Below are 16,222 nucleotides of genomic sequence, written 5' to 3'. Positions count from 1 at the left end.
ACAAGTACCACAATAGACATCCTACACAAGGTAACAAGTGCGGATGTGATAATTAATATAACAATATAACAAAACAATAACAAACATAGGTGCACTCTGCAGTCTCACTAATTCTCAAACTGATTTTAAAATTGAGAGATTAGTCAACATGTCCTACGGTGTAGAACATGTCTTAAGCCCGGACACCACGACAAGGTTTCTCAAGTAGCCCGGGACCCTACACTCTCCTACCTGAGCCATATGGGCGATACCAGGAGCCAGTGGGCAAATTACAGGAGCATAGGGCCGACTCGCAAACAACTCACCAGTTACCTCCAGCATGTGGCCATGCTTGCAATGGGAGGAGGGAGGAGTCTGTGAGTCCCACTCAAGACTTGCTGATATAGCCCAGGCTTCACAGGTGCACCTAAATGTGACCTGTAGATGGAAAACAGGCACATTTAAATAGGAGTTTATACACCTCCAGGAATCTATATATACAAACTAAGAAGACAGGTTGGCATCAGCAGGAGCTGCTCAAACCCACATGCAGTTGTGCATATATATAGGGGAGCAAATCCTGCACTTGTGGCCCGTTGCTAATGGCAATCCCCAGCAAAATGCATACAATGTAGGATGCCCGCGGCGAACCACAAGTACCACAATAGACATCCTACACAAGGTAACAAGTGCGGATGTGATAATTAATATAACAATATAACAAAACAATAACAAACATAGGTGCACTCTGCAGTCTCACTAATTCTCAAACTGATTTTAAAATTGAGAGATTAGTCAACATGTCCTACGGTGTAGAACATGTCTTAAGCCCGGACACCACGACAAGGTTTCTCAAGTAGCCCGGGACCCTACACTCTCCTACCTGAGCCATATGGGCGATACCAGGAGCCAGTGGGCAAATTACAGGAGCATAGGGCCGACTCGCAAACAACTCACCAGTTACCTCCAGCATGTGGCCATGCTTGCAATGGGAGGAGGGAGGAGTCTGTGAGTCCCACTCAAGACTTGCTGATATAGCCCAGGCTTCACAGGTGCACCTAAATGTGACCTGTAGATGGAAAACAGGCACATTTAAATAGGAGTTTATACACCTCCAGGAATCTATATATACAAACTAAGAAGACAGGTTGGCATCAGCAGGAGCTGCTCAAACCCACATGCAGTTGTGCATATATATAGGGGAGCAAATCCTGCACTTGTGGCCCGTTGCTAATGGCAATCCCCAGCAAAATGCATACAATGTAGGATGCCCGCGGCGAACCACAAGTACCACAATAGACATCCTACACAAGGTAACAAGTGCGGATGTGATAATTAATATAACAATATAACAAAACAATAACAAACATAGGTGCACTCTGCAGTCTCACTAATTCTCAAACTGATTTTAAAATTGAGAGATTAGTCAACATGTCCTACGGTGTAGAACATGTCTTAAGCCCGGACACCACGACAAGGTTTCTCAAGTAGCCCGGGACCCTACACTCTCCTACCTGAGCCATATGGGCGATACCAGGAGCCAGTGGGCAAATTACAGGAGCATAGGGCCGACTCGCAAACAACTCACCAGTTACCTCCAGCATGTGGCCATGCTTGCAATGGGAGGAGGGAGGAGTCTGTGAGTCCCACTCAAGACTTGCTGATATAGCCCAGGCTTCACAGGTGCACCTAAATGTGACCTGTAGATGGAAAACAGGCACATTTAAATAGGAGTTTATACACCTCCAGGAATCTATATATACAAACTAAGAAGACAGGTTGGCATCAGCAGGAGCTGCTCAAACCCACATGCAGTTGTGCATATATATAGGGGAGCAAATCCTGCACTTGTGGCCCGTTGCTAATGGTAATCCCCAGCAAAATGCATACAATGGAGGATGCCCGCGGCGAACCACAAGTACCACAATAGACATCCTACACAAGGTAACAAGTGCGGATGTGATAATTAATATAACAATATAACAAAACAATAACAAACATAGGTGCACTCTGCAGTCTCACTAATTCTCAAACTGATTTTAAAATTGAGAGATTAGTCAACATGTCCTACGGTGTAGAACATGTCTTAAGCCCGGACACCACGACAAGGTTTCTCAAGTAGCCCGGGACCCTACACTCTCCTACCTGAGCCATATGGGCGATACCAGGAGCCAGTGGGCAAATTACAGGAGCATAGGGCCGACTCGCAAACAACTCACCAGTTACCTCCAGCATGTGGCCATGCTTGCAATGGGAGGAGGGAGGAGTCTGTGAGTCCCACTCAAGACTTGCTGATATAGCCCAGGCTTCACAGGTGCACCTAAATGTGACCTGTAGATGGAAAACAGGCACATTTAAATAGGAGTTTATACACCTCCAGGAATCTATATATACAAACTAAGAAGACAGGTTGGCATCAGCAGGAGCTGCTCAAACCCACATGCAGTTGTGCATATATATAGGGGAGCAAATCCTGCACTTGTGGCCCGTTGCTAATGGCAATCCCCAGCAAAATGCATACAATGGAGGATGCCCGCGGCGAACCACAAGTACCACAATAGACATCCTACACAAGGTAACAAGTGCGGATGTGATAATTAATATAACAATATAACAAAACAATAACAAACATAGGTGCACTCTGCAGTCTCACTAATTCTCAAACTGATTTTAAAATTGAGAGATTAGTCAACATGTCCTACGGTGTAGAACATGTCTTAAGCCCGGACACCACGACAAGGTTTCTCAAGTAGCCCGGGACCCTACACTCTCCTACCTGAGCCATATGGGCGATACCAGGAGCCAGTGGGCAAATTACGGGAGCATAGGGCCGACTCGCAAACAACTCACCAGTTACCTCCAGCATGAGGCCATGCTTGCAATGGGAGGAGGGAGGAGTCTGTGAGTCCCACTCAAGACTTGCTGATATAGCCCAGGCTTCACAGGTGCACCTAAATGTGACCTGTAGATGGAAAACAGGCACATTTAAATAGGAGTTTATACACCTCCAGGAATCTATATATACAAACTAAGAAGACAGGTTGGCATCAGCAGGAGCTGCTCAAACCCACATGCAGTTGTGCATACAGTATATATAGGGGAGCAGCTCCTGCTGATGCCAACCTGTCTTCTTAGTTTGTATATATAGATTCCTGGAGGTGTATAAACTCCTATTTAAATGTGCCTGTTTTCCATCTACAGGTCACATTTAGGTGCACCTGTGAAGCCTGGGCTATATCAGCAAGTCTTGAGTGGGACTCACAGACTCCTCCCTCTGCCCATTGCAAGCATGGCCACATGCTGGAGGTAACTGGTGAGTTGTTTGCGAGTCGGCCCTATGCTCCTGTAATTTGCCCACTGGCTCCTGGTATCGCCCATATGGCTCAGGTAGGAGAGTGTAGGGTCCCGGGCTACTTGAGAAACCTTGTCGTGGTGTCCGGGCTTAAGACATGTTCTACACCGTAGGACATGTTGACTAATCTCTCAATTTTAAAATCAGTTTGAGAATTAGTGAGACTGCAGAGTGCACCTATGTTTGTTATTGTTTTGTTATATTGTTATATTAATTATCACATCCGCACTTGTTACCTTGTGTAGGATTTCTATTGTGGTACTTGTGGTTCGCCGCGGGCATCCTCCATTGTATGCATTTTGCTGGGGATTGCCATTAGCAACGGGCCACAAGTGCAGGATTTGCTCCCCTATATATATGCACAACTGCATGTGGGTTTGAGCAGCTCCTGCTGATGCCAACCTGTCTTCTTAGTTTGTATATATAGATTCCTGGAGGTGTATAAACTCCTATTTAAATGTGCCTGTTTTCCATCTACAGGTCACATTTAGGTGCACCTGTGAAGCCTGGGCTATATCAGCAAGTCTTGAGTGGGACTCACAGACTCCTCCCTCCTCCCATTGCAAGCATGGCCACATGCTGGAGGTAACTGGTGAGTTGTTTGCGAGTCGGCCCTATGCTCCTGTAATTTGCCCACTGGCTCCTGGTATCGCCCATATGGCTCAGGTAGGAGAGTGTAGGGTCCCGGGCTACTTGAGAAACCTTGTCGTGGTGTCCGGGCTTAAGACATGTTCTACACCGTAGGACATGTTGACTAATCTCTCAATTTTAAAATCAGTTTGAGAATTAGTGAGACTGCAGAGTGCACCTATGTTTGTTATTGTTTTGTTATATTGTGATACTTTTATAACCCTTTCCAACTTTATGCAAGTCAACAATTCTTAATCGTAGGTCTTCTGAGAGCTCTTTTGTGCCAGGCATCATTCACATCAGGCAAATCCAGAACTGGTGTGTGTGTTTTATAGGGCAGGACAGCTGTAACCAACACCCCCAATCTCATCTCATTGATTGGACTCCAGTTGGCTGACACCTCACTCCAATTATCTCTTGGAGATGTCATTAGTCTAGGGGTTCACATACTTTTTACACCTGCACTGTGAATGTTTACATGGTGTGGTCAATAAAAACATGGTAACATTTAATTCTTTGTGTGTTATTAGTTTAAGCAGATTGTGATTGTCTATTGTTGTGACTTAGATGAAGATCTGATTACATTGTATGACCAATTTGTGCAGAAATCCATATCATTCACATACTTCACATACTTTTTCTTGCAACTGTATATATGGCAATGTGCCTTATAACATTCCTAATAATACTTTTGTAATGTTCTCTTTTCATCTATAATACCAGGTTTCTGCAGGGCCGATGTGGGTCACGTGACCCCAACGTCATCCGTCTGGCTCTCTGTGATGACATTTAGTGTACAAGCTAATCCCTGCTTGAGGGAGTGGCCCAGCTCCGTACACGAAAGGTCAGAGCCTGTGTGCCTGCCCCTCTCTCTTTTCATCTGGCTGCCGGCCGGCTCCTGTGAGGGATCGCACATGCGCGATCCCTTCCAGTGTTGGCAGCCGTGCGAAAACAGCAGTGCCGTAAGATACTGGCGATCAGACCCCAAAGCCACCCCTTACGACGAGACACAAGTAAATCGATGCCCATGAGTGAAGATATATATTGATTATATATATTGTGAGGCAGTGACAGGCCTCATATATGAAGAGGGAAGATATGTGTCTAGAATGGTGCAGGAAACCTATTAGAGGAGATGCATGTTATATTTGCTGTGTTTTCCCCATGATCACCTGGCTTGAGGTGAGGGCAGGTGTGATAATCACTTGGGGATAAAGCAATCCTCAGTGTGTGAGAGGAGGAGTGAGGCGCCAGGGAACAGACCTGGAGAGGGCCTGTGTGGTCCCAGCCGGGGGGGGCTGGGCCGCAACAAGGCTGAGGAAGCCTGAGTTTGTGGGGAGAAGAGAGGTGTTGCACGTCAGGGTCAAAAGGGCTCCTGGACCATATCCCCCCAAGGTATTTTGCTGCCTCCACCAGGAGGACTGGTGGGTTGCACTGGTCACAGCTAGGAGGCTGTCTGACAGAAGCTGAATACCACATTGTTGTGAACACTGATCTAGAAGTGAGTTAGGGAGACCTCTGTATAGTGAGTGCCTAGCCGGGCAAGCATTTGTTGTTTTGTGTTGATGTAACACATTGTGATGTGAAGCTGTGACTTCATGGTGCCGAGTGATGACCAAACTTGGAAGTGTGATGTGCTGTGTGACAAATAAAGCACTGTTTGAGCTTGAAAACCCCCTGTTTGATGAGATGTCTGTATCTGCAGACCCCTGAGAGAGAGCGATCCCTTACATTTGGTGAAGGATGGGTGCATGTCGATGTTAAAAGGCAAAGTGTTGCTAGGGGTGACGGCATGACAAAAGAGCATGTGCTGCTGAAGCTTGGATTGGAGAAATTTAAAGGGCCGGAAGCCCAATGTCTGGCTAACGCTGCTGTTGCAAATCTGGACACTATTGCTGTGTTGCAAAGAAATCTTGAGGTGATTTAAAGGGCTGGATGCCCAAGTGAAAGAGACTGACTGACCTGGGGGGAAATTATTATTTTTTTTTTTTTGTGGAAGTTGCTGCGGCTTGGTGGAGCCCATCAGGTGCAACAAAGTATTGCTAGGAATGTTGCCATCTGGAGGTAGAATTTGTGCTGGGCAGAGACTTCCCGTTTTTTTGGGCAATTGTGGAATGGAGAAAGTGCTTCAAATTGTGCAGATGGAGAATCTGAGGAAAAATCTTCAGCAGAGTGTGTGAGTCATCATCCTGAGAGAGAAGACTGGAGTCAAGGCCAAGACGTTTCCCATGGCAACCGCTGCACTGAGGAGCCTGTATTTGATTTTGTGACCAGGAACCAAGGGCTGGAGGTTCCTAACATCCAGGAGAAGGATGGTGACCTCTGTGGAGATGTTCCTATAGCATCCGGGAACTCCGAACCCGTGTCGTCTGTGGGTAAGAGCATTTCTGTTACTGTGTGTGTGACAGAAAATGTGATGGAAAGCGAGGCTCTAGAGGCTGGGATGTGGCTGATCAGTGTCCTGTTTCCTCAGAAGCCATGAACTGTGGTAAGAGTCGGCGGCAGCCGGGATGTGTTGAGACACCAGGACTAGAGACTGCACCGAAAATGTGCGATATTGTGGTGAATGGCAGTCCAGTGGCGGATCCAGAGCCTGATCTCGGGAGGGGCACTTCCATATTGTTTTGTTGCGGCGGACAGAAAATAATGTGGTGCTTATAGAACAGACTATTTTATTTAACCTGTGTGAGCAGAAGAAATGCTCCATCTATGGCTTCATGCACATGACCATTCCTTTTTTTGCGGTCCACAAATTGCGGATCCGCAATACACGGAAGCCGCATGTGTGCCTTCCTCAATTTGCGGAATGGAACAGGCGGCCCATTGTAGAAATGCCTATTCTTGTCCGCAAAATGGACATGAATAGGACATGTTATATTTTTCTGCGGGGCCACGGAACGGAGCAACGGATGCGGACAGCACACAGAGTGTTGTCCGCATCTCTTGCGGCCCCATTGAAGTGAATAGGTCCGCACCCGAGCTGCAAAAACTGCGGCTCGGATGCGGACCAGAGCAACAGTCGTGTGCATGAGGCCTCTAACTAAGGAATATCAGGGTATATTATACAGGGGGTAATATCCCTCAGTTATATTACCACTGTATAATGTACCCTAATACCCCTCAGTTATATAATATATACATACTTTATATGCGTAGTGCATACTGTATCTAACTTATAGGGTCTCAGCCAGGCCACGATGACGCCGCCACCCTCACCTCACTTAGCAGGCGCGTGGGCCGGCATGCAGTAGCTTCCGGTAGGCTCTTCTTCCTTCCTCTGCCACCCAGATGGGACCACTCACTCTCCTGTCCTGGCTGCGTGAGCCTGCATGCACATTGCACGGCTCTGCCTCTGCTCCAGCTCCGCCCCCCTTTGTACAGTGAATTTAGCCAGCACCCGCGGCACAAGTATTGTAATTTACAGTGCGGGACCCCTGGATCCGCCAATGGTCCAGTCAAAGCGTGGTTAGATGCATGGAGCCAGGAGAGCCTGGTACATGCCAGCTTGGTACCTGGGGACAAACAAGTGAGTGTGATGAACATTCATGGGGATAGCAAAGTCTATCCTGTGGCTCTCACAAAGTGTGAGACTCTAGTAGGAACTGAGACTTATGAACTTGGTGTTGCAAATAGGCTCATGCATGATGTAATGTTGGGCTGTGATTTTCCCCTTGTTCTGGGAGTTGTGGGAAAGAGGAGACACTTCTGCAGCAAGTGACAAAACTCCTGCAGAACCTGTACCTGTCACTTTAAATGATGGTGTAAGGGAAATGCACATTGAAAACAATGGTTTAGGAGAAATTACCATTGAAAACAATGGTGCAGATGAGGTACAGAGTGAACCTGAGAAGTTAATTGAAATGCATAATGAAAATGTGAAATATATGATGATGATGATGATGACGATGATGACACCCCTTTCCTTTGCAGGCTGTGATCAGGGAAGAAGCTCCCCCTGTAGGTAAAAATGTATGTGATTTGGAAATGCTGATTGATAATGTTTGTAGCACGCAGCTGAGGGAACCCACTGTGGTAAATGTGAAGGAAAGTGTGGCAGTGCTAGAGGGTGTACTACACAAACCAGATGCAGATAAGCAGTTTCCACAGTGTTCTATTGGTTATGAGTAGGGATGAGCGAACCCGAACTGTATAGTTCGGGTTCGTACCGAATTTTGGGGTGTCCGTGACACGGACCCGAACCCGAACATTTTCGTAAAAGTCCGGGTTCGGGTTCGGTGTTCGGCGCTTTCTTGGCGCTTTTTGAAAGGCTGCAAAGCAGCCAATCAACAAGCGTCATACTACTTGCGCCAAGAGGCCATCACAGCCTTGCCTACTATTGGCATGGCTGTGATTGGCCAGTGCAGCATGTGACCCAGCCTCTATATAAGCTTGGGTCACGTAGCGCTGCACGTCACTCTGCTGATTCAAGCATAGGGAGAGGTTGCTGCTGCGACGTTAGGGCGAGATTAGGCAGATAAACTCCTCCAAAAGACTTAATTCAGTGATCGATCTCCAGCTGTGGATCATTGAAGTGCTGATATTGAATTGCTCACTTTTTTTAGGCTGCCCAGAGCGTTTTTATATCACTTTTTTCTGGGGTGATCGGCGGCCATTTTGTGGCTTGTGGTGCGCCAGCACAAGCTACCACCAAGTGCATTTAGCCATCAATAGTGTGGTTATTTTTTGCTATATCCTACATCAGGTGCAGGCTGAGCCGGTGTCACTCAAGTGCATTTAACCATCAACAGTGTGGTTATTTTTTGGCCATATACTACATCAGGGGCAAGTTGAGCCTGTCACCCAGCGCCTATAAAATAGACATGACATTTATATTCCTCCAAATCAGTACTGTTTTAGCTGGTCAAGTTATTTGTAGTGACCGTAAAAGCACAGTTTTTGTTCTGGGTTGAAAAAGTATTCCCAAATTTGCCATTTTCAAAATTAGTAGTTTCTGCTATATCAAGCCTACTTTAAATCTATCCCAAAAAGGGTATATTAGATTCAAGGTGCTGATAGTGTCATTCTGAAAAACTTAACACACACGCTACAGTGCAGATACAAGTCTAATTCTGGGATTAAAGGTATACCTGTCACACAGCGCCTAAAAAATAGCCCTGACATTTATATTCCTCCAAATCAGTACTGTTTTAGCTGGTCAAATTATTTGTAGTGACCGTAAAAGCACAGTTTTTGTTCTGGGTTGAAAAACTATTCCCAAATTTGCCATTCTCAAAATTAGTAGTTTCTGCTATATCAGGCCTACTTTAAATCTATCCCAAAAAGGATATCTTAGATTCAAGGTGCTGATAGTGTCATTCTGAAAAACTTAACACACACGCTACAGTGCAGATACAAGTCTAATTCTGTGATTAAAGGTATATCTGTCACACAGCGCGTAAAAAATAGGCCTCACATTTATGTTCAACCAAATCTGTACTGTTTTAGCTGGTCAAATTATTTGTAGAGACCGTAAAAGCACAGTTTTTGTTCTGGGTTGAAAAACTATTCCCAAATTTGCCATTCTCAAAATTAGTAGTTTCTGCTATATCAGGCCTACTTTAAATCTATCCCAAAAAGGATATCTTAGATTGAAGGTGCTGATAGTGTCATTCTGAAAAACTTAACACACACGCTACAGTGCAGATACAAGTCTAATTCTGTGATTAAAGGTATATCTGTCACACAGCGCGTAAAAAATAGGCCTCACATTTATATTCAACCAAATCTGTACTGTTTTAGCTGGTCAAATTATTTGTAGTGACCGTAAAAGCACAGTTTTTGTTCTGGGTTGAAAAACTATTCCCAAATTTGCTATTCTCAAAATTAGTAGTTTCTGCTATATCAGGCCTACTTTAAATCTATCCCAAAAAGGGTATATTAGATTCAAGGTGCTGATAGTGTCATTCTGAAAAACGTAACACACACGCTACAGTGCAGATACAAGTCTAATTCTGTGATTAAAGGTATATCTGTCACACAGCGCGTAAAAAATAGGCCTCACATTTATACTCAACCAAATCTGTCATTACTTGTGTGCCTGTATTAGTGTAATACGGTACCTAAATAGACAGCCAGACAGTGTTAGGTGTCTGTAAAAAATGGCCTGAATTTTAATTCAATACATTGGCCCGAATAATATTTTTCTTATTGTGGTGAACGGTAACAATGAGGAAAACAAATAGTAAGGGACGCGGACGTGGACATGGTCGTGGTGGTGTTAGTGGACCCTCTGGTGCTGGGAGAGGACGTGGCCGTTCTGCCACAGCCACACGTCCTAGTGTACCAACTACCTAAGGTCCCAGTAGCCGCCAGAATTTACAGGGATATTTGGTGGGGCCCAATGCCGTTCTAAGGATGGTAAGGCCTGAGCAGGTACAGGCATTAGTCAATTGGGTGGCCGACAGTGCATCCAGCACGTTCACATTATCTCCCACCCAGTCTTCTGCAGAAAGCGCACAGATGGCGCATGAAAACCAAGCCCATCAGTCTGTCACATAACCCCCATGCATATCAGGGAAACTGTCTGAGCCTCAAGTTATGCAGCAGTCTCTTATGCTGTTTGAAGACTCTGCTGCCAGGGTTTCCCAAGGGCATCCACCTAGCCCTTCCCCAGGGGTGGAAGAGATAGAATGCACTAACGCACAACCACTTATGTTTCATGATGATGAGGACATGGGAATACCACCTCAGCACGTCTCTGATGATGACGAAACACAGGTGCCAACTGCTGCGTCTTTCTGCAGTGTGCAGACTGAACAGGAGGTCAGGGATCAAGACTGGGTGGAAGACGATGCAGGGGACGATGAGGTCCTAGACCCCACATGGAATGAAGGTCGTGCCACTGACTTTCACAGTTCGGAGGAAAAGGCAGTGGTGAGACCGAGCCAACAGCGTAGCAAAAGACAAAGAGGGAGCAGTGGGCAAAATCAGAACACCCGCCGCCAAGAGACTCCGCCTGCTACTGACCGCCGCCATCTGGGACCGAGCACCCCAAAGGCAGCTTCAAGGAGTTCCCTGGCATGGCACTTCTTTAAACAATGTGCTGACGACAAGACCCGAGTGGTTTGCACGCTGTGCCATCAGAGCCTGAAGCGAGGCATTAACGTTCTGAACCTTAGCACAACCTGCATGACCAGGCACCTGCATGCAAAGCATGAACTGCAGTGAGTAAACACCTTAAAAACAAAGAAGTCACTCAGGCTCCCCCTGCTACCTCTTCTGCTGCTGCCGCCTCGGCCTCTTCTGCTGCTGCCGCCGTCTCGGCCTCTTCCTCCGCCTCTGGAGGAACGTTGGCACCTGCCGCCCAGCAAACATGGGATGTACCACCAACACCACCACCTGCGTCACCAAGCATCTCAACCATGTCACACGGCAGCGTTCAGCTCTCCATCTCACAAACATTTGAGAGAAAGAGTAAATTCCCACCTAGCCACCCTCGATCCCTGGCCCTGAATGCCAGCATTTCTAAACTACTGGCCTAGGAAATGCTGTCATTTAGGCTGGTGGACACAGACAGCTTCAAACAGCTCATGTCGCTTGCTGTCCCACAGTATGTTGTTCCCAGCCGGCACTACTTCTCCAAGAGAGCCGTGCCTTCCCTGCACAACCAAGTGTCCGATAAAATCAAGTGTGCACTGCGCAACGCCATCTGTGGCAAGGTCCACCTAACCACAGATACGTGGACCAGTAAGCACGGCCAGGGACGCTATATCTCCCTAACTGCACACTGGGTAAATGTAGTGGCGGCTGGGCCCCAGGCGGAGAGCTGTTTGGCGCACGTCCTTCCGCCGCCAAGGATCGCAGGGCAACATTCTTTGCCTCCTGTCTCCTCCTCCTCCTACTCAGCTTCCTCCTCCTCTTCTTCCACCTGCTCATCCAGTCAGCCAGACACCTTCACCACCAACTTCAGCACAGTCCGGGGTAAACGCCAGCAGGCCGTTCTGAAACTCATTTGTTTGGGGGACAGGCCCCACACCGCACAGGAGTTGTGGCGGGGTATAGAACAACAGACCGACGAGTGGTTGCTGCCGGTGAGCCTCAAGCCCGGCCTGGTGGTGTGCGATAATGGGCGAAATCTCGTTGCAGCTCTGGGACTAGCCGGTTTGACGCACATCCCTTGCCTGGCGCATGTGCTGAATTTGGTGGTGCAGAAGTTCATTCGCAACTACCCCGACATGTCAGAGCTGCTGCATAAAGTGCGGACCGTCTGTTCGCGCTTCCGGCGTTCACACCCTGCTGCTGCACGCCTGTCTGCGCTACAGCGTAACTTCGGCCTTCCCGCTCAACGCCTCATATGCGATGTGCCCACCAGGTGAAACTCCACCTTGCACATGCTGGACAGACTGTGCGAGCAGCAGCAGGCCATAGTGGAGTTTCAGCTGCAGCACGCACGGGTCAGTCGCACTGCGGAACAGCACCACTTCACCACCAATGACTGGGCCTCCATGCGAGACCTGTGTGCCCTGTTGCGCTGTTTCGAGTACTCCACCAACATGGCCAGTGGCGATGACGCCGTTATCAGCGTTACAATACCACTTCTATGTCTCCTTGAGAAAACACTTAGGGCGATGATGGAAGAGGAGGTGGCCCAGGAGGAAGAGGAGGAAGAGGGGTCATTTTTAGCACTTTCAGGCCAGTCTCTTCGAAGTGACTCAGAGGGAGGTTTTTTGCAACACCGGAGGCCAGGTACAAATGTGGCCAGACAGGGCCCACTACTGGAGGACGAGGAGGACGAGGATGAGGAGGAGGTGGAGGAGGATGAAGATGAAGCATGTTCACAGCGGGGTGGCACCCAAAGCAGCTCGGGCCCATCACTGGTGCGTGGCTTGGGGGAAACACAGGACGATGACGATACACCTCCCACAGAGGACAGCTTGTCCTTACCTCTGGGCAGCCTGGCACACATGAGCGACTACATGCTGCAGTGCCTGCGCAACGACAGCAGAGTTGCCCACATTTTAACGTGTGCGGACTACTGGGTTGCCACCCTGCTGGATCCCCGGTACAAAGACAATGTGCCCACCTTACTTCCTACACTGGAGCGTGATAGGAAGATGCGCGAGTACAAGCGCACGTTGGTAGACGCGCTACTGAGAGCATTCCCAAATGTCACAGGGGAACCAGTGGAAGCCCAAGGTGAAGGCAGAGGAGGAGCAAGAGGTCGCCAACGCAGCTGTGTCACGGCCAGCTCCTCTGAGGGCAGGGTTAGCATGGCAGAGATGTGGAAAGGTTTTGTCACCACGCCACAGCTAACTGCACCACCACCTGATACGGAACGTGTTAGCAGGAGGCAACATTTCACTAACATGGTGGAACAGTAAAGTATAATTATATCGTGGCTTACCCGTGTCTGTTAGCGTGGTTAAGGTGCTCTGTTTTTTGGATGTCTCACCCGTTCATCCAATGTAACAAATGTACTTCAAATGCAAAAATAAAAATAAAAACAGGCACTCACCAGCTGGTATGTCTATAGTAGAATGTTTATATAAAAAATCACATAAAATATCACATAAAATATAAAATACAAAATAAAATACAATGTATCATAATATGCACTGGGGTTGGCACATATATTATATCACATCCGCTCTGTTGCGCACAATACAAATATTATAGCGATATATTTCAGAAGAGTTGCTTCAATATAATGGATTGATAAAAAAGAAAGAAAGTGATACTGTGTATAATAAATAAGATCAAAAATCTGTGACAAAAATGTCCCGTATAAGGATTAATACCTGTGAATGAAGGGTTATTCAAAAGTGAAAAAAACTGCTGAATGAGCAGCTGTAAAGAACTTGAATGTGTCTTCTTAGGTGATAATTGTGTCCATGTAGATTGATATAGCAACTAATGTAGCGCTAATATAGAGATGTGAAACATCCGGTTTCACCAGCATACAAAGTCCGCACTCAGGGTTCAGTATATATTAAAGTAGACGGGTTTTATGAATGGGGCGTCCCCCTATCCGTAAACCCTCTTACCTTGCCCTTTTAGAATGCCTGTGTGATTTATGCTGCCAATGGTCGCTGGGTCCTTTATGTCACAATGTGGGATCCGGTACTTTAAGTTCACTGCTTACTGCCCTCCGGTCTCGGCGTTCCACGTGATGTCTTTGCGTGTCGCCTTCCAGGAAGTAATGTGCAGGGATCGCATAGTCTCGCGATAAGTCTAACCAGTTTCGCTTTCGCTGGTATCCAGATCACCAACAATGTGCTTGTATTGACCAACGATGTATAGGTCTCTTTCCTCGGGTTAGGGTGGGTAATTTGTAGCTTGCAGGACCAGTCAGACGCGTTTCGAGGGGTCTCCCTCTTCCTCAGTGGCTATATTGCAAGTGCTACTACTCTCTTCTTTATATGCTCCAGTGTTCACAAACCCAACCCTACACCCAGCATGAATGAATTATCCTCTAATTGGGCAATTTGCCTTATCCTCAGTGCATAGTGTTACATATATATCTCTATAGACAGTTTTACTTTATTACAACTTATATTCTTAATAAAGTTAAAATAATGCATTAAAATGTTTAATTTAAGGCACAAAAAGTCAGTATTCCTTATTTTCAGACAACCTTTATTTTTATATATATGTATATACATATTTTTATATGTTTTCTTATTGTTTTAAAATCTTCCTGTTATTTAAAATTTCAGATTCATATTATATAATGTTCCCATATATAGGGTTCCTCCAATCGTATCAAAAAAACAAAAAACGCATCAAACTCCAAAAAAACGCATATGCGTTTTTAATGCGTTTTTGGTGCGTTTTTTGTGGATTCCACTTTCTCATGTCTATTCCTGTTATCCCTCATCATTTGGGAACAAAATTCATCAATCTTGAAGGATATTGTTGAATAATTCAATTTTTGTTCTTATTATTTTTATTTTTATTTTATTTTTATGGGATATTTGCCTCTTCTATCCATTAAGTTACTCGGTATTCTGGAGTATTAAGAGATATTGAAAGCGAAACTGGTTAGACTTATCGCGAGACTACGCGATCCCTGCACATTACTTCCTGGAAGGCGACACGCAAAGACATCACGTGGAACGCCGAGACCGGAGGGCAGTAAGCAGTGAACTTAAAGTACCGGATCCCACATTGTGACATAAAGGACCCAGCGACCATTGGCAGCATAAATCACACAGGCATTCTAAAAGGGCAAGGTAAGAGGGTTTACGGATAGGGGGACACCCCATTCATAAAACCCGTCTACTTTAATATATACTTAACCCTGAGTGCGGACTTTGTATGCTGGTGAAACCGGATGTTTCACATCTCTATATTAGCGCTACATTAGTTGCTATATCAATCTACATGGACACAATTATCACCTAAGAAGACACATTCAAGTTCTTTACAGCTGCTCATTCAGCAGTTTTTTTCACTTTTGAATAACCCTTCATTCACAGGTATTAATCCTTATACGGGACATTTTTGTCACAGATTTTTGATCTTATTTATTATACACAGTATCACTTTCTTAATTTTTAAAACAATCCATTATATTGAAGCAACTCTTCTGAAAAATATCGCTATAATATTTGTATTGTGCGCAACAGAGCGGATGTGATATAATATATGTGCCAACCCCATGATACATTGTATTTTATTTTGTATTTTATATTTTATGTGATATTTTATGTGATATTTTATATAAACATTCTACTATAGACATACCAGCTGGTGAGTGCCTGTTTTTCTTTTTCTTTTATGGTGGAACAGTACCTGTGCACACCCCTCCACGTACTGACTGATGGTTCGGCCCCATTCAACTTCTGGGTCTCCAAATTGTCCACGTGGCCAGAGCTAGCCTTTTATGCCTTGGAGGTGCTGGCCTGCCCGGCGGCCAGCGTTTTGTCTGAACGTGTATTCAGCACAGCAGGGGGGCGTCATTACAGACAAACGCAGCCGCCTGTCTACAGCCAATGTGGACAAGCTGACGTTCATAAAAATGAACCAGGCATGGATCCCACAGGACCTGTCCATCCCTTGTGCAGATTAGACATTAACTACCTCCCCTTAACAATATATTATTGTACTCCAGGGCACTTCCTCATTCAATCCTATTTTTATTTTCATTTTACCATTATATTGCGGGGCAACCCAAAGTTGAATGAACCTCTCCTCTGTCTGGGTGCCGGGGCCTAAATGTGTGACAGTGGCCTGTTCCAGTGGTGGGTGACGTGAAGCCTGATTCTCTGCTATGACATGAAGACTGATTCTGTGCTGACATGAAGCCAGATTCTCTGTTAC

This window comes from Bufo bufo, chromosome 9, assembly GCF_905171765.1.
Source record: "Bufo bufo chromosome 9, aBufBuf1.1, whole genome shotgun sequence".
In the NCBI taxonomy this organism is placed as follows: Eukaryota; Metazoa; Chordata; class Amphibia; order Anura; family Bufonidae; genus Bufo; species Bufo bufo.
Note: the sequence above shows the minus strand (reverse complement) of the source record.